The sequence below is a fragment of the Corvus hawaiiensis genome, chromosome 10 (genome assembly GCF_020740725.1).
Source record: "Corvus hawaiiensis isolate bCorHaw1 chromosome 10, bCorHaw1.pri.cur, whole genome shotgun sequence".
Lineage (NCBI taxonomy): Eukaryota > Metazoa > Chordata > Aves > Passeriformes > Corvidae > Corvus > Corvus hawaiiensis.
Window position 1 is genome coordinate 1,989,597 of NC_063222.1, and position 17,982 is coordinate 2,007,578.

The 17,982-nt window shown below is 51.0% G+C and overlaps 1 pseudogene; it reads right to left on the minus strand.

The window, feature by feature from the left end:
- Positions 1–5,557: 5,557 nt before the first annotated feature.
- Positions 5,558–8,166, minus strand: LOC125330861 (annotated as a pseudogene).
- Between the last annotated feature and the right edge of the window lie 9,816 nt (positions 8,167–17,982).

The following is a 17,982-nucleotide window of genomic DNA, read 5'->3' on the forward strand; positions in this document are numbered from 1 at the left end:
TCCTTGTCCTCATCTTCGTCATCCTCGTCCTCGTCCTTGTCCTCGTCCTCCTCCTCCTCCTCCTCCTCCTCCTCGTCCTCCTCCTTCTCATCCTCCTTGTCCTCGTCTTCGTCGTCCTCGTCGTCCTCGTTTTCCTCCTCTTTCTCCTCCTCCTCCTTGTCTTCGTCTTCGTCGTCCTCCTTCTCCTCCTCCTCCTCCTCCTGCTCCTTGTCCTCGTGTTCGTCATCCTCGTCGTCCTTGTTCTCCTCCTCCTCCCCCTGCTTCTCCTCCTCCTCCTCTCCCTGCTCCCCCTCCTCCCCCTCTTCCTCCTCCTCCTCATCCTACTACTTGCCCTCCTCGTCGTCCTCGTCATCGTCTTTGTCATCGTCGTCGTCCTCCGCCTCCTCCTCCTCTTCCTTGTCCTCATCTTGTCGTCGTCGTTCTCCTCGTTCTCCTCCTCCTCCTTTTCCTCCTCCTCCTCCTCCTCCTCCTCCTCCTCCTTGTCCTCGTCTTCGTTGTCCTTGTTGTCCTTGTTGTCCTTGTCGTCCTCGTTCTCCTCCTCCTCCTCCTCCTCCTCCTCCTCTTCGTCCTGCTCCTCCTCCTCCTCCTCCTCGGCCTCCTCCTCCTCCTCCTCCTCTTCCTCCTCGCCCTCCTCCTCCCGCTCCCTCTCCTCCTCCTCCTCCTCCTCCTCCTACTTGTCCTCATGTTCGTTGTCGCCGTCACCGTCGTCGTCCTCCGTCTCCCCCTCCTCCTCCTCCTCCTCCTCCTCCTTCTCCTCATCCTCTTCGTCCTCCACCTCCTCCTCCTCCTCCTCCTCCTCCTCCTTGTCCTCGTCCTCGTCGTCCTCGTTCTCCTCCTCCTCCTCCTCCTCCTCCTTCTCCCCCTACCTCCTTGTCCTCGTCTTCGTCGTCCTCGTCGTCCTTGTTCTCCTCCTCCTCCCCCTGCTCCTCCTCCTCCCCCTCTTCCTCCTCCTCCTCCTCCTCCTCCTCCTCCTTCTTCTTGTCCTCTTCTTCGTCGTCGTTGTCGTCGTAGTCATTGTCCTCCTCCTCATCAAATGAGAAAAATCACCTCAGGTACCTGATTGGGGCAGTCTTGAGATCCCAGCCTGGATATAAAGCGCCTTAAACCAGAGATGGAAAGATTCTGGGAGATTCCAGGAGGAGTCCCCAGTGCCCCTCAGAACAGAGAGCTGTTTGCAATCACAGGGGTAGAAAAGGCAGGATAGGCATTCTGTGGGTGAGCCTCTGGCACCCAGCCACGCTCCCAGTGCTGCCCCCTTTTGCTTTGCCATTTTTATTGAGTTCTCAGTACATTTTAAGAACTCATTTCCATATCGGATCTGGGTCGTTTAGAACAGTTCCAGGGGCCCCGCAGTGTCACAGTGCTCCCTGTGCACCCTGAGGCCCCACATCAGCCAGCCCAGGCCATTGCCACGCTCCCAGTCACTCCCAGCATGATCCCAGTGACTCCCAGTCTCTCTCAGCATATCCCAGTTGCCCCCAGCATGCTCCTGGTCACTGCCACTTCCTCTCAGTTGCTTCCAGCATGATTCCAGTTGCCCACAGCCACTCCCAGTCACCCTCAGTGATGTCCCAGTTGCTCCCGGTATATCCCAGTTGCCCCCAACGTGGTCCAAATTGCCCCCAGCATGCTCCTTGTCACTTCCAGTATGATCCAAATCACCCTCAGTGTGATCCTAGTTACCTCCAGCATAGTTCCAGTTGCTCCCAGTTGCCCCTAGTACAGTCCCAGTCACTGCAAGTATGACCTCAGTGGCCCCCAGCACAGACACAGTCACTCCCAGTTGCTCCCAGTTTCTCCCAGCATGCTCATTCCCAGTCACCCCAGTTGCCCCAGCATGGTTCCAGTTGCCCCCAGCATGATCTCATTCATTCCTTGTATATCTCAGTTGCCTCCAGCACACACCCATCATTCCCAGTTGCTCCCAGTAGCTCCCAGTAGCCCTCAGTGCGGTCCCAGTGGCTCCCAGTATTTCCATGTCTGTGGTCCCAGCTCCCAGCCCTGATCCGTGGGGATGGGAATGTCCCGCTCCCTTCCCGGGGCAGGCTCACACCTGAGCCAGGTGTGCAGGGCAGGACCTTGCCCTGAGCCCAAGCCCTGTCCCCCCTGCAGGATCTGCTTCCCATCGGCCTCTTCCTCCTGTGGCCCCAAGCCCAGCTCGGTGCTGAACAAAGGGCCCTGGGCCGGGGTCATCCCCCGGCGGGGGCTGTGCACCCCCTCTGCCCCCTCCCCAAATTCCCTCCCGGGGCAGCAGGGGCTGGGGCAGGAGCCCTGGGGCTCCTGGGGCTCCGTGCTTTCCTTCCTAAGGAAAAGAACCATCCTCCTCCAGACACCCATGGCCAAAACTGAGATTCTACCTCCCAAATTCTGGGTATCCAAGGATTGCTCCCAGACAAAAGCTGCCATGAGAGACAGGTCTGGCTGCCCTCGCCCATGGTGGCCACCTCTCATCTTCTCCCAAAACACCCGGACTTTGTGCTTTTCTTTCATGTGGAAAAACCCCATCCTTCTCAGCTGTTGCTATGAGCCAGCCCACTGCTGGGCTGGGGCAGCGAGATGCCGATCAGCCCCGGACCCTGCCGTGGATGGAATTTCCCCGGGACACAGACTCGCAGGGTGGGTCGATGGGCGGCTCAGAAGCTTAAGCTGCATCCCCCCGGGGCTGCGCCTGGCTCCAAACTGCCTTTCCCTGTTCGGGAAAATTCCCTCTTACTCGGTTGTTCACTGGTTCTTTGTTGTATCTCCCAGTGTTTCTTGTTGAATTGTATCCTCCCCCTGGCTTGTAACTCATTGGTTGTTTTTCCCTTTCCCCGCGGTTTTCAACCCCCCTCTAAAACTGAGGGAAAAGCCTCTCGGCGGGATCCCAGATTAAGATCATTGCCATGTTCTGGTTGCTAAACTTCTGACAATAAACCTGTTGGAAGCCAGACCAGAACCCTCTCTCTCTTCCTTTATCTCTGAACTAACGTGAGCCGATATCATCAGCTCCTGCCGTGTCTCCTCTGCAAAGAAGCCAGCGAGCTCAGCCAGCAGCACTTTTCCTGATGCCAAAGTCGCTTCTGCGATGCACAGAAGTAACGCAGCTGGACTCTCTCTGACCGAGGGCACGCCAGAGCTCGTGCAGCGAGCACAGAACTGCATTACTCGACAAGGTGCCCATGGCCAAAACTGGGATTCCACCTCCCAAATTCGCAATATCCAAGGGCTGCGCCTAGACAAACCTACCAGGACAGACAGATGTGGCTGGCCTTGGCCTCTGGTGGCTGTGTCTCATCTGCCCCTGAAACCCTGGGGCTCGGTGCTGCCCTTCCTCTGGAGACCACTGTGACCCTGCGTGGCCTCGTGGAACCCAGGGGCCGTTGTGACCCTGCAGGGCTGGTGGCACCAAGGGGACCATTGTGACCCTGTGGCGTTCCATGGAACCAAGGGGCCACTGTGGCACTGCTGGCCCCAAAGAACCGAGGGGCCTTTGTGACCCTGCAGGGCCCACGGAACCAAGGGAACATGGAACAGCTCTGGCTGCCTTGGGCTCCTGGGGCCACCTGGCAGCTCCGGCTGACCTTGGCATGGCCAGAGCTGCTTCTCACCTGCCCTGGAGCACTGGGGCTCCGTGCTTTCTTTCCTGTGTGTTTTGGTTTGGCACGGCCTGGGTTTTGGTAGCGGGGGGGCCACAGAGGTGGCTTCTGTGAGAAGCTGCTGGAAGCTTCCACCATGTCCAGCAGAGCCGATCCCCGATGGCTCCAAAGATGGACATGGCACTGGCCAAGGATGGGCCACTGAGAGAGGCTGGTAATGCCTCTGTGATAGCAGATTCCAGAAGGAAATGAAAACAAAGTGGGACACAGTGTTTTTGTAGTCAGAGAAGAGGAGGAGGGGAGAACATGTGAGGGAAACAACAGGGAGACAGCAAGGGCAGTGGAGAAGGAGGGGGAGGAGGTGCTCCAGGAGCCAGAGCCGAGATTCCTCTGCAGGCCATGGTGAGACCATGGGGGAGCAGCTGTGCCCCTGCAGCCCCTGGGGATCCCCGGGGGATGCAGAGATCCACCCGCAGCCCCTGGGGGAGGTGCCCGTGCCGGAGCAGGCGGATGCCTGCAGGAGGCTGTGATCCAGTGGCAGAGCCGGTGCAGAGGGGCCCTGCTCCCAGGCTGGAGCAGCCTGGCCTTGAAGAACTGACCCCATGGAAGAGTGACCCACGCCACAGCAGTTTTGGGGGGATTGCTGCTCGTCAGATTGGACCCACGTCAGAGACGCTCACGGAGAACTGTCTCCCGTGGGAAGGGACCCCACGGTCTCACAGGGGAACAACTCCTCTCCCTGAGCAGCGGGAGAAGCCACAGGAGATGAACTGACCACAGTCCCCATTCCCTGTCTCCTGCGCCATCAGTGGGAAGGATGGAGGGGAGGGGGAAGGTGTTTTGAAAGCTCTTCTTTCACTTCTCATTATCCTGCTCTGATTTTGTTATTAATAAATTCACTTGATATCTGTAAGTTGAGCCTCTTTTGCCCAGGACGGTGTTGGATGAGGGATCTCTCCTGGTCCTTATCTCAACCCATGAACCCTTTGTTATATTTTCTCTCTCCTGTCCAGCTGTGGACAGGAGTGAGAGAGCAGCTTTGGTGGGTGCCTGGAGTCCAGGCAGCATCAATGCACTACAGACCTGAACAAAAACTCCCTGGGCAATGATTCCCCTGGGATCTAAAGCCCCCACCCCTCACACGACAGCCCCGTCCCACAGAAATGTCAGCCACTGAGCCTCTCGCTCTCCACGGCTTCACTGCTTTGGTGCCCAGTGGTTGCCACGGGGCCACCATGGCCCCTCTGAGCTGGGTTTGGGTGGGGTTTTGGTGGGTCTGCAGTCCCTGTTGTCATGTGGTTGTTCCAGTTCACAGACCATGATCTCTGGGCTGGCCACTCTGGGGATTTATTTTAGGTCACGTTTAAGCTTCAGCTTTGTCCATTCTATTATTCATGTTCAGGTTGGCAGCTCCAGGACTCGCTGTGATCCACCTGTGACTCACATGCCAGGGCCATAAAATTCTGAAAAACTTCACTGATCAGCCCAGCAATTCCAGCCACTGCTGTCTACTTTTAAATAACACAAATCTGTCAACCCCTCCTGTGCTCACAAGACAGCCACAGAGCAGGACAGCAGCGCAGCAGCCAGAGCTGAGGACTCCCACAAGGACAGAAGGACAGCGTGGAAGGATAAACAGAGCAGCTCTGAAAGCACCGAGTGCTGCTGCTCCCTGGCCCTGCTGCTGTGCTGGGACTCAGCTTCTCTCCCCCTCTGCACACAGGCACTGCCCTGCCAGATTCAGATGAGGTTTCAAAGGAAGCATTTTTGACCAACAAGTTGCTGCAGGATCCTTTATTTTGCTAAAGTGCACAGAGGAGGTGATTCCTCATTTCCATTGGGTAAAATTCAAGGTGTAAGCAGTGAATTCTAAATAGGATGAATGATCCCAGTAATGGGATGATGACGGGATAAATAAAGTTTCATTGTGCACAACATTATCACAAAATGAAAAAGGAAACCCTGCAGACACACAATGAAAAACTTGAGCAGACAGGCTGGGCCTGCACTGAGTTACACTGCAGCTGTGGAGAACAAAACCGGCACTTTATTGCTGCTGAAAAAATCCAGTCATCATTTTCCTCAGGGTATCCCTGAGCTCCTGGTTCCTCAGGCTGTAGATGAGGGGCTTCAGGGCTGGAGGCGCCACCGAGTACAGAACTGGCAGTGCCAGGTCCAGGGATGGCGAGGAGATGGAGGGGGCTTCAGGTTGGAAAAGATGCCAGTGCTGAGGAACAGAGAGAGCACGGCCAGGTGAGGGAGGCACGTGGAAAAGGCTTTGTGCCATCCCTGCTCAGAGGGGATCCTCAGCACAGCCCTGAAGATCTGCACATAGGAGAAAACAATGAACACAAAACAGCCAAAGAGCAAACAGACACTGACAGCGATGAGCCCAAGTTCCCTGAGGTGGGATTTGGAGCAGGAGAGCTTGAGGATGTGTGGGATTTCACAGAAGAACTGGCCCAGAGCATTGCCCTGGCACAGGGGCAGGGAAAATGTATTGGCCGTGTGCATGAGAGCATTGAGAAAGGCACTGGCCCAGGCAGCTGCTGCCATGTGGGCACAAGCTCTGCTGCCCAGGAGGGTCCCGTAGTGCAGGGCTTTGCAGATGGACACGTAGCGCTCGTAGCACATGATGGTGAGAGGAAGAACAGAAAGAAAAACACCTGAGCAGCACATGCTGAGTAGGAGATGTGCCTGGTGCCCCAGAGGGAATTGTGCATGGCCTTGGGGACAGTGGTGCAGATGGAGCCCAGGTCGGTGAGGGCCAGGCTGAGCAGGAAGAAGAACATGGGGCTGTGCAGGTGCTGGCCGCAGGCTCCGGCGCTGATGATGAGGCCGTTGCCCAGGAGGGCAGCCAGGGAGATGCCCAGGAAGAGGCAGAAGTGCAGGAGCTGCAGCTGCCGCGTGTCTGCCAATGGCAGCAGGAGGAAGTGGCTGATGGAGCTGCTGTTGGACATTGGCTGTGTCCGGGCATTGGGTTCTGCCACAGAGAAAAAGACAGTGAGGAGTTAGAGGAGATCTGTAACCACAATCAAAGCCATTTCCTGTACACCCTCCCCTGGAACACACACAGACACCCTTTTGTGTTTAAGAGTTCTGAGGTTTTTGGTTTTAATCTCCCCCCATATCTCTCCTGGTATTCTTGGATATCAGAAGCCCTCAGCATTTCTGCTGCTCTCAGGGAGAACAGAGCAACTTTTGCAAGGCAAGATGATGAGTGGAGACTCAGGGGAGGTGCTCTGTCATTCTGACCTGCTCAGAGTTTCTCTGTTTCACTTTTCTCAAATGCAGAATGTTCACCCTCCCATGTTTCCCTTAAAGATCACCAGGTGCTGCTGGGAGCAGATGGATCCACCACAGACCCCCAAATGTCTGTCCCTCTCTCAAGGTCCCAGCACCACATTCGTAGCCGAGGGCACCCCTGGCTCATTTCACCAACCCGACAGCATTTGCACACTTGTAGCATCTCTGCTTTTCTCCTCTCTCTGGGCCTTTCAGATAACACAAAGATGCTACAGGACACGTTTGCATCCTGGAGGAAACTCTCAGCTTGGAAGGAAGCCTCGGGGAGAGAGCCAAGAGCCCCAGAGCTGGCACTGGATGAAGGGAGATTGAGCTGCTGCCCTGGCTGCACTGACAGCCCTGCCCACAGCCGGGCACTGGGGCCAGCGTCACCCTGAGCCAGCTGTGCCCCCTCCCAGAGCCCCCAGGGCCGGGCAGCTGCTCCCAGCCCTGTGCTCTGCAGAGGGAACTGGGCCCAGGGCTGCAGAGCTGCCCCATGGCTCTGCTGCAGCTCTGCCTGCCCAGGAGGGGCTTCACGCCTTGGACCCCCAGCCCTGAGGGCAGAGGCTTGGCTGGGGGGCACAGGAGGGAGGGGGCTTCTTCAGAGGGAGGGGCTGCACTGGAGGGGATCCTGTGGGGATCTCTAAACTCTCCCTGACACATTGCTGGGTTTGTTTTCTCTCCTTCCCTGATCTCATCTCTGCTTCCTGGGGATTTTCCTCCTGGAGCTGTTTCCCTGTGCCTGATCTCTCCCTGCCAGCACTCACAGACCCCAAATCTCTGTGCACTCTCCTTGGCCCTACAGAAACCTGCCTGTGTGCAGGGCACTGGCTGGGGGCAGGTTCTGTTTGCAGCTTGGAGAAAGGACAGCTCAGACTGAGCCTGATGGGTCCAGCCAAGGTGATGCTGGTGTTGTCCATGGGCACAGGAGTGGCTGAAAGCACAGGAGGGATCCCCTGTGCACCTGCTGATCACTAAAAGTAACAGTTCAGATGTCCCAGGGACCTGAAAAAATTCGTAATACCTTTAATATTTATCCTCCCTCCCCACCATTCTCCAGTGGTAGGAAACTGAAAACAAAGTCTCAGGAAATGTCCTCATTTCTATCAAAATCCTTGTATTGGAAATATTCTGGGAGTGATCAGAAACCCTCAGCCCGTCAGAGGCTCATGAGCATTTCACCTCCCCTGCACTCGAGATGCTCTGAGTTGTACTCACAGAATCCGTAGGCATGGGGATGTTGCAGCTTTAGGAGATCCCTCCAGGAGCTGCAGCTGCCATGTCCTGCAGCCAGAGGCTTCCTGTGCCAGGGGCTGGGAGTGATTGTCCCGCAGTCACTTCCCAGCCCCTTCCCAGCCCCGGCTGAGTTTGAGCCCTGTGTGCCTCTGTGCTGTGCCCGGGCTGGCTGCAGGCAGTGCCCCAGCCCTGCTGGGCTGTGCCCAGGAGCTGCTCCTGGCCAGAGCTGTCTCTCTGCAGCGCTGCCGCTTGCCAGGAGCTGCCTCTGTGCCAGGAGCCCGGCCCAGCTCAGCAGCACACACACAGCACAAGGACTGGAATGACCCTCTCGGGCCTTGGTGCTGAGGCCCTGAACATCAGTGCCTGACAGGGACTGGCACAAACCTCTCAAGGATTCCAGTCAGAATCAAACTTCAAAGTTTCTGGAAGTTTTCATGGGTCCCAGTGAGGGACACGACTGAGAAAGTGTCCCCAGGCTCCAGTCAGAGCAGAGAACTGGAGGCAGGGATGATGGGGGAGGACAAAGAGAAGCCAAGTCTTGGTGCCCTGGGGCACAGCAGTGTCTGTGCCACCAAGGGCTGGGAGGAGACACCTTGTCCTGAGGCCCTGGGGCCTCCTGGCACAGCCCCAGCACGGCTGGGCACTGTCAGCCCCTTGTCCTGCCCTCAACATCCCCCCACATCCCAGTGGCCTCAGGGATCTGCTGGAAGGAGTCCCTGGGGAGCCTTGGTCAGGAATGGCCCTGGGGGCTCCTGAATGCTCCCAGGGACTGCAGGGTTTTCAAAGGACTTTGGCTTTGGCTTTTGCCTGGGAGTGTCTGAGAGCTTTGTGCAATCCTGGCCCCCAATTATCTGCTCTAATGAGTCCCGGGAGATTCTTTGCCGGTAACAACACTCAGTGGGGCTCATTAATGCTTTGAGATACTCAAGGTTTTTAAGGTACTTTGGATTTTCCTTTCCACACTGAGTCTGTGAGAGCTTTTGTTCAATCCTGGCCTCCAATTCTCTCCTCCAAGGAGTTGTGAAAAATGAGGTTCACTTCTTGTAAAATTTTAAAGAAGTTTAATAAAAGGGACAATTAGGAGACAATAGCAAAAAGGGTGTTACGGCCGGGTGCTTGGACAGAGAGCCAAAGGCACACCTTTACATCCAAAAGATTGTGTTTAAAAGTACATCTCTTATTGCATATTCATCACAATCATGCATGATTCATAAATCCTTTGGAGTTTCTGTGTATCATCCCATCAGCCTTATCTTCCTCCTTGGCTCCACTATGTCTCTGTTCTCTCCATAAATTCTTCTCTCTCTGGTTTCTGGTTTTCTTCTTCTCTGATAAGATACTCCAGGAATGTGAAGGCTTTCTCTGCCTATCTTTTCTAAATTGACTACATAAACAATAGACATTCTAGATCATGTATTACATTACAGAATCTAGGTAAAGTTTTTCTAACATTATGTAACATGCGAAAAGCCAGCATCACAATACATTCATAACAATACCTCCCTTTTCTTTACCGATCATTTGGCTTGAGCTGTATCCCTTGTTTTCTAGCCTTTAATTGCTCTTTTTTTTCACAAATCAATCTTGCTTCTTCAAAGGGGTCTTTGATATCATTTTGCTTCTTTAACACCATGATCTTTTGTGCCGTTCCAGATGTGGCCAGTTTTGCTTCCACAGGCATTGATACTATTTGCATGCCTTGGACCACAGTAGATATTAATCGAATAAAATAGGGGATCAGGCACAGGAGAAATATCAAGCCTGCAGTGACACAGAAAAGGAAGAAGCCTCACTTCTTCCACCATTCTATTTCCAATACATTATCCCACCAGCTAAGTTTTAGTGCGGATTCCCACTTTTGGACCGGTACATGGGCTATTTTTCTGATATTTTTGGATATATCTAGGATGGCATCCCCATGGTCATCTATCTTCAAAAAACAGTCTGATGTATTATATTTTCTACAAACACCTCCTTCTTCAGCCAATGGATAGTCTAAAGCCAACCTATTCTGATACACTGCAGCTCTTGTTTGGCTTTGTTGGCTAGCGAGTAATTCCAATGCCTGACCAGTTGGGTTCGTTATTATTTCTACAGCTGCTTGGAGTCTTATAATCTGATTCAGCATGCAAATTGGGGTTCGATACCCCCAACTCCCATCTTGTGCCCAGGTGGCTGGCCCATACGTTTCAATTATGTGCTGAGCGGGCAATCCCTCATCTCCCCATTTTTGAGATCCTCCAATCAATTCTCTTTTATTCCTTTTCAGATCCTCATACACTGGTATTCCTAGTTGATCTCCGTCTGGCTCGAGTAAAAGAAAGAATCCTGGGTGTATGATTCCCAGGGTACAGCTCCCTTTCCACCGAGAGGGGAGCTTTGCATATGCCCTTTTTTCTACATATCCAAAATAGGCCATCTGGTGCCCTCCAGTGATCAAATTTTTGTTGATTTATATTTTCCCAAAATTTTGATATATATGGGATCCCAAAATAAGGATTTTTGTTTGTATCATTGTATTGAAAGGGTTTGACCCTATTACTGTACTTACAATTATTTTCCTTTGTTCTATCCTGAGTCCAATACAGAGCTGGTTTCTCGGGGACTGTAGTGGGTTGGGTTTGTAACTGGGAAGAAACACCAATTTAGTGTAGTGGTTTGGTCCAAAATACTCATTACTGTTTATCTGCTGTGAGATAAGAATTAGGAGAAATGCAAAGCAGGCACCAAACTTGAAAGAATATAAAGAAGCTTATTAACAGACCTAAAAGAAGGAAAAAAAATTATACCACCTTCAGAACTCTCCTCCTCCCCCCACCTTCCTCCCTTCTCCCACTGACAAGATAAAAAGACAACCCTTGAGATGTTCAGTCTGTTACCACTTCCATAATAACCTTGTTCAGTCCATTTAGAAAGAGAAGTCTCTTCTTGCTCATGCTATGAAAACATTATCACAACGAGACAGCCGCCCACTTCCAAATATTGTTCAGTCCATTTAGGAAGAGGAGTCTCTCTGCTCGCATGTGAGTCCATTCCCCCAACTTGCTGCTTTTCCCACAACTGCTTTCGAGGGTCCACTCTTGAAGTTTTTGGGGTACAATTTTAAGGTTGAGCTGTTCAGAAACAAAAACAGAGGCCCTTCTCCTTCCCTGGGAGCAAAGGGTCTTCCTCATCTTCATCGTTAGGACTATCTCTGGGAGCATCTCTAGGAACTGAGGTTTTCTCCTTTCCCGTTTGGAGCAAAAGTCCTCATCTGGTCCATCTCTCCCTGTCCAAACTTCTCATGAAATTACAGCTGCGTCAGCATCTGCCTATCTCAGCGCAGGTGCTTTTGCTTGCGAGCTGAACACTCCACCCCCCATATCATCATGAAATTACAACGGGATACTCTGATATATCATAGCTTCACAACAGAATTTCAGCTTTAAGCATCTCCTCTCTCTCTTCCCTCAGGTTTTCAGCTCTTCACAGCAATAAAAGGGTTAATCTCACCTCGGCCTTGCAGCTGGAATTTTTCTTATCGCAGTGGAGAGGGGGGAGAGCCGAGCCGCTCCGGCTGCCCACGGCAAGGCAGTGAGGGGGGTTCCACGGCTGGGACAGGTCCATCGGCTCCAGGATGGCCGTGGGCCGGGCCCACTGGGCCCCACTCGGGGCCCGAAGCCACCTGTCCCAGCGCCGGAAACAAGAGAGAGCTTGGGGGGGAGTTTGTCTATTCTTAAGTGTGGATCACAGAGGTGGTCACAACTTTAAGTGGCTTAGAGAATTGTCCATATTCAAACTGGCCAGCTGATAGGTTCTATCAGTTCCCAGAGGAAACTGTAAGCACCCCTTAGCAAGGACATCCCTTCCGGGACTATGCTTGCTAACCTATGACAACGTGGCGTTCCAGTGGTCCCCACACTGGATGCCCAACATGAGCTGTGTTGTGGGCAGCCTGTGCGGTTCCTGTTCCTTAAAGCTGTTCTGATTTCCCTTGTCAGCTGAGGGCATCAGTCACCTCCTCTGTTCCATGATGAACCTTTGAAAGCCAGTTTAAAATTTCAAGCAGATGATTTAAATCTCTGAATAAGGTCGGGTCCCCTTTCATTGAGATTTCTTTGTAAATACTCTGAAGTTCCTGTATTCCTGCTCTGTTTTTAAATTTTGTTTTGTGCTAAATGTTTGCCAAAATATCATGAATTCTTCATTGGGAACTTTCATAAAGGTCAAGCTCCTCTAATGCCTGTCAGTATAGCACATGCCCATAGGTATATGCACAGGTGTGTAGGAAATACGACACATTTAGAGAATATGTGAAAAGCAATTGGGCTGATTTATGTGAGGGATTGGTTACGTGAAAAGGGACATATAGATTTGGGATATACAGATTCTTTGCAGCTTACTGATCTGAGAGGCTGGCTATGTGAGAACAGGCACATAGACCCTTGCAGCTAGCTGAGCAAGGTCTCATAAGACAATGCACCACACATCCTGCGTAACAACTGAAGTTGCAGAATATTACATGTATCTTGCTCAATAACTGAACCACCATTGAGTCTTACTGCTGAGCTACGGGTTTATTTGCAGAGCCAGCAAGGTTAGGTTTTGGCAGTATAACAATAGACATCTGTGGTTAGAAGGCCAGGGAAAAAAGCAGAACTGCTGACCACGAAAGGGGAACTAAGGAGGAGTTTAGGATCAGCTTAGTAGACGTGAACCACTTAGAATGCACCGTTACGAATATGCATGAAGCCTATTTTTGTTAGTATATAAGGAGCACTGGTACAATCAATAAATCGGATTCCTGCTGATCGCTCATATTGAGCGTCTGGGTTTCCCCTCTATCGCGACAGATTTAGAAGATAAAAATATAGAATAACTTTTGCTGGAAGGGACCTCTGGAAATCATCTGAGCAAACACACTGCTCAAAGCAAGACCAGCGTCTGGGGCTTGCAAGGTGCCCTTGGGAGATCTGGACCTGTCTTTGGATGCCGTACAAGAAAACATCCAAATGGACCTAGTTAAAAAGCGGAAGAAAACAAGCTATTAGAACCCCCTTCATACCTTACCTTTTCTGCCTGTCAGGTACAGTAGTGATTCATGGAAAGGGTAGATCTAACAGGATGAGAACTATCTTAAGGAACAGCTCACAATGAACAGATAAAAGGCCAAAATGTAGCCTGCCAGCCCCATCTCTTGGCAGTGGTTTTCATTTGGTTATTACAGTGACAGGGATGTCTCCTTCACAGCTCTTCGTATGTGTGGGTCCAGGGAAGAGCTTAGTGATGTTGGCTGAAATTCAGAGGAGTTAAGTTTAACTGCAGAGCTTGTGTCCTTAGGTCTTGGGGAGCCAAGTCTATATGTGAGAGATGACTGCTACAGCAGTAACAGGAGTCTGGTGGGTACAGTCCGGGTTGGGATGTAGGAGATGCAGGGGCTGATTTGCACTCAGTTTTTCAGTCCTGACAGCTGAGTTCTGAGCTTGGCTGGATCCTCTTCTGAAAATTTGGAAATAAGAAGATACCTTCTTTCTCAGGCAACCCCTGAAGTCACCCCCAGGAGTGTTATTTCCCATCCTGCTATCTGAGGGCAGGAGTATGTAGACATGGGACAGGAGTGGGAAAGGGATAGGATGGAAGGCAGCGCTGAAGTGTGGCCAGAGATTCCCTTAACTTGCAGCTTCTCTGTTCTGGTGCAAACTCTGGAAAAAGAATAAGAAAAAAATCCTGTGCCTTGCTCACACCAGGCACTGATCCCCCCTAGCCCCAGCAGAGACCTGCACCAGTCCTGGTACCACTCCTGGGGCAGATGCAGAAACACGTACAGTAATCCAGCTCTGGGGCTGGTGGGGCCTTGTCTTTCCTCCCCTCTCTCCAAAGTCTCAGGTCCAGCACATAAACATTTCTGGCCCAAGGCTTCTCCATCAGCCAGTAGTGATGCTCTCACTACTGGTAATGGGAACAGGGCAGACCCATAATTGCAGCAATACGTCCTTAATGAGCAGAACCTGAAGCGCCTTCATCAGCTGTCACTACTGACATGAATAAAGTTCAGCTTGCCAGATGTTCTCCTTATTTTTGTGTGTGATGCATTCATCACCAAACTCCCCAGAACACACTTTTAAGGTGACAGATTGACCACTAGCAAAGCACCCAGGCCAGGAACTTTTATTTCCTCAGTGATGCTCTGCAAGAGCACAAAGCCCAGCAGCTGCTGGGCAGAAGCACATTTCACCTGAGTTGTCCCTGTGCATCAAAGCACGGAGTCTTGTGTCTATCAGGCAAGAGCTGTTTACCTGGTGACCAATCCTAATTGCTCCTGTTAAATCAAAGTGCACCAACACATTTGCATAATTATTTCCAACACATTGCACAGAGTTTGTCTGGGGGGCCAAGCAAACAGTCACCAGCCTGGATGACAACCCAGAGTCCCAGACTCTGGTAAATACACAGAAACCTTCTGTTCTGTTTCCTTGATGTGCTCCTGGTAAGGGTGCTTCATTTAGCTGGGACTGGATCCTTCAGATTGTAAATGGCATCCTCCTTTTGGGTCTTGTTTCCATGCCACTGTAGTGCTCTAATGTGCATTTGCACTCTTTCAGAGTTTTGATTGCTCCTTTTCTTAAAACAACTTTCATTGAAATGCTGATAAAATGTGCCCTTTTTAGGCTAAATCAGGATGTTTTCAAGGTAGAAGGAACCAAAGAACCACACTGCAAATTCAACAGTAATTATTCCTTGGTCTTCAAGGAGGAGCTCCTTCTCCCTGTCTGATTCCTAGGCTGTAATCTCACGAGGCAGGTAGTGCCCTAACATTTGATCTCTTGAGATGAGGTTTATAGGCAGCAGGAAAAGAGAAATTCCTGAGGCAGTCAGTGTCAAGTTGTGCATGCAGATAGTTCTTAACCCTCTCTGTGCTTTTCACAAACCATTCTCTGATGGGATTGCTGATGGTCAGACCCTTGATTCTCCACTACTGTGTGGCTACATCTGGGTGAAGTTTTATTTTATTCCTGGGCAGTGCTGTGTGTGAGGTGTCCATCTCTCCAATGCAATGTATTTCTTGCACACTTCTGTCCTGTATGCTGCTTCTCCATTGTCTTGTCACGGACGCTTTTTCTATGTTGCCCTCTACACATGTGTGTAATTTCTGTCTCATAACATTTTCAGGCCCTAGAGTTCCTGTTTGATAACAAATCAAGACAAATTTTTCCTCATCCCCATTCCCCAGGCCACTCATGCTGTTGCAAACTTCTCCCATCTATCTCCCATTTGATTTCCAGACTGAGAATCCCATTCAGTCTTCATATAGAAGCTGCTCTCTACTTACTAATCTTTCCTTTGTCCCTTTTTTATTTAATTTGAAATGCTCCAGCTTGGTTTTTGAGATGAGAACAATATCAAATATTTCAAGACTGATGTGGCTGTGCATTTGGACAGAGAGATGATGATGATTTTCATGGTGTTCATTTTGTAGTTGTTTGTCATATTGAAGAGCACTGGGTTGTGTTTCCTCGCTTGTGTCCCCTCCTGCTGTGGGCTGTCACTTCACTTGTTCCTCTGGGCCTTCCTTTTCTGCCCACATGCCCCCAGGCATATTTTCTTGTCAGCAACAAGGGATCAGGAGAGACAGGAGTCTCGCAGGATGCCCAGGGGAGACCCTGGGCAAGCCAGGACTGAACAGGGCTCCTCAGCGTCACCTGCAGGACTTTGATGCAGAATTCCCAGTGATCGGCGTGGGTCACCTGAGCACATCTGACAAATCCCACTGTAAATACTGTCACCTTGGGGCCAAATCTCTACAAACACACTCAGAAATAAGGCGTTTAAGGAGGTGCCCAGGACATCCTCACTCTGTACACACAGAGCTGTCAGGATGTGATAAATGTACTGATCCATAGAACTGCTCATTCAGCTAAAAGCTGTGACACTTTCTTCTGTCACCTGTGGTTTGCTCTGTTCCTTGTGCTTCCATCAGCGCCTGAGCTGAGCAAAGACTCCTCTTTGTTCCAGATGAAACTATCTGGAGATCAGGAACTATCTATTCATGGAGAAGCTATAGATCTCAACATTGGGTTGAGCACATACTCCATGGAGCTTGAGAAGACTTACATCACCGTGTTGTGCCACACAACCATGGTCATCGAAAACAGGAGTGACACCACAGCTCACTTCCAGTGGAGGACTTATCCTAATGAGGAAGAAGAGAATCAAAAGAAGATGAGGTGGGTTTGAAAGATGCATTTCAGTGAAATACGTGGCGCAAGACTAAAACTAACATATGGCCTTAGGGGTTTGTTGGTGCTTTTGAATGGTTTAGGTCAAGTAAATCATCTCTGAAATTAGGGTGTGTGTCCCTGGGCTTCAGGAGCTCAGCACTTTGCATTCCAGTTCCATTTATACTCCAGCCAAGGATGGCGTTTTGGGGAGGAAAGGTTGATCGCAATGACTGGATTTCCTCAAGTTCTAATTGGGCTTTTGCCTCTCTAATTTTCTTCCTACGTGACCTGACAACATCCTTAAACATTTCCTGAGTTGCCTGCCCCTCTTTCCAAAGGTCATACACCCTCTTTTTTTCCCTTAGTTCCTTCAAAAGCTCCTTGCCCATCCGGGCTGGTTGTCTTCCCCATCAGCTCGTCTTTCAGCACATTGGGACAGCCTGTTCCTGTGCCTTCAAGACTTCTTTCTTGAAGTATGCCCATCCTTCCTGGACCCCTTTGTTTTTAAAGGCTGTTTCCCAAGGTACTCTCCAAATCAGTCTCTTGAACAGGCCGAAGTCTGCCCTCCAGAAGTCCAGAGTGGAAGTTTTGTTGATGCCTCTCCTTGTTTCATCGAATATTGAGAACTCTATTATTTCACAGTCACTGTACCCCAGACGGCCTCCGACCGCATCTCCCACCAGCCCTTCTCTGTTTATGAACAGCAGGTCCAGCAGAGCTCCACCCCTTGTAGGATCACTCACCAGCTGTGATAAGAAGCTCTCCTCCATATACTCTGAGAACCTCCTAGATTGCCTCTTCTCCGCTGTGTTGAGTTCCCAGCAGATGTCTGTCAGGTTAAAGTCAACTACAAGAACAAGTGCTGGCGACCTTGAAACATCCTTCAGCTGCTTGTAGAATAACACATCCACCTCTTGGTCCTGGTTGGGTGGTCTATAACAGACCCCCCCGGAATGTCAGCCTTGTGGGGCTTCCCCTGATTCTCACCCACAGACACTCAACTTTATCATCATTAATCTCAAGTTCCATGGCGTCAAGAGCCTCCCTAATATACAGAGCCACCCCTCCACCTCTTCTCCCTCTCCCATCTCTTCTGAAGAGCTTGTAGCCATCCATTGCAGCACTCCAGTCATGCAAGTCGTCCCACCATGTTTCCATGATGGCGACTACATCATAGCTTTTCTGCTCTACCATGACTTCCAGCTCCTCTTGTTTGTTACATGTGTCACTAATGGGTGCATTAGTGTACGTGCACTTCAGCTGGGCTGCTGACTTCACCCCTAACTCTGGCTTACCGCCCTTAGGCTCCTCTCTGGAGAGCGTGGTTTCATCCCTTTCCCTTCAAATCTAGTTCAAAGCTCTCTCAATCAGACCTGCCAGCTCAGGGGCTCTAGCAGGCCAGGTGCTGTAAAAGTTGCCCCCTGATCAAAAACCCCAAAATTTCACTGATGGTACCAGTCCTTAAACCACTTATTGATGATGTGGGTTTTCTTGTTCCTTTCATCATTCATTCCTGCTCCTGAAAGAACTGAGAACACCACCTGTGCTCCTGCCCCATCAACCAGTTGATGAGCCTCGAAGTTCTTTTTAATTACCCTGGTGCCTTTCCTGTCAGCGTCATCACTGCCAGCCTGGACAACCAACAGTGGGTAATAATCAGAGAGTTGATTTAGTTCATTTAGTTATTA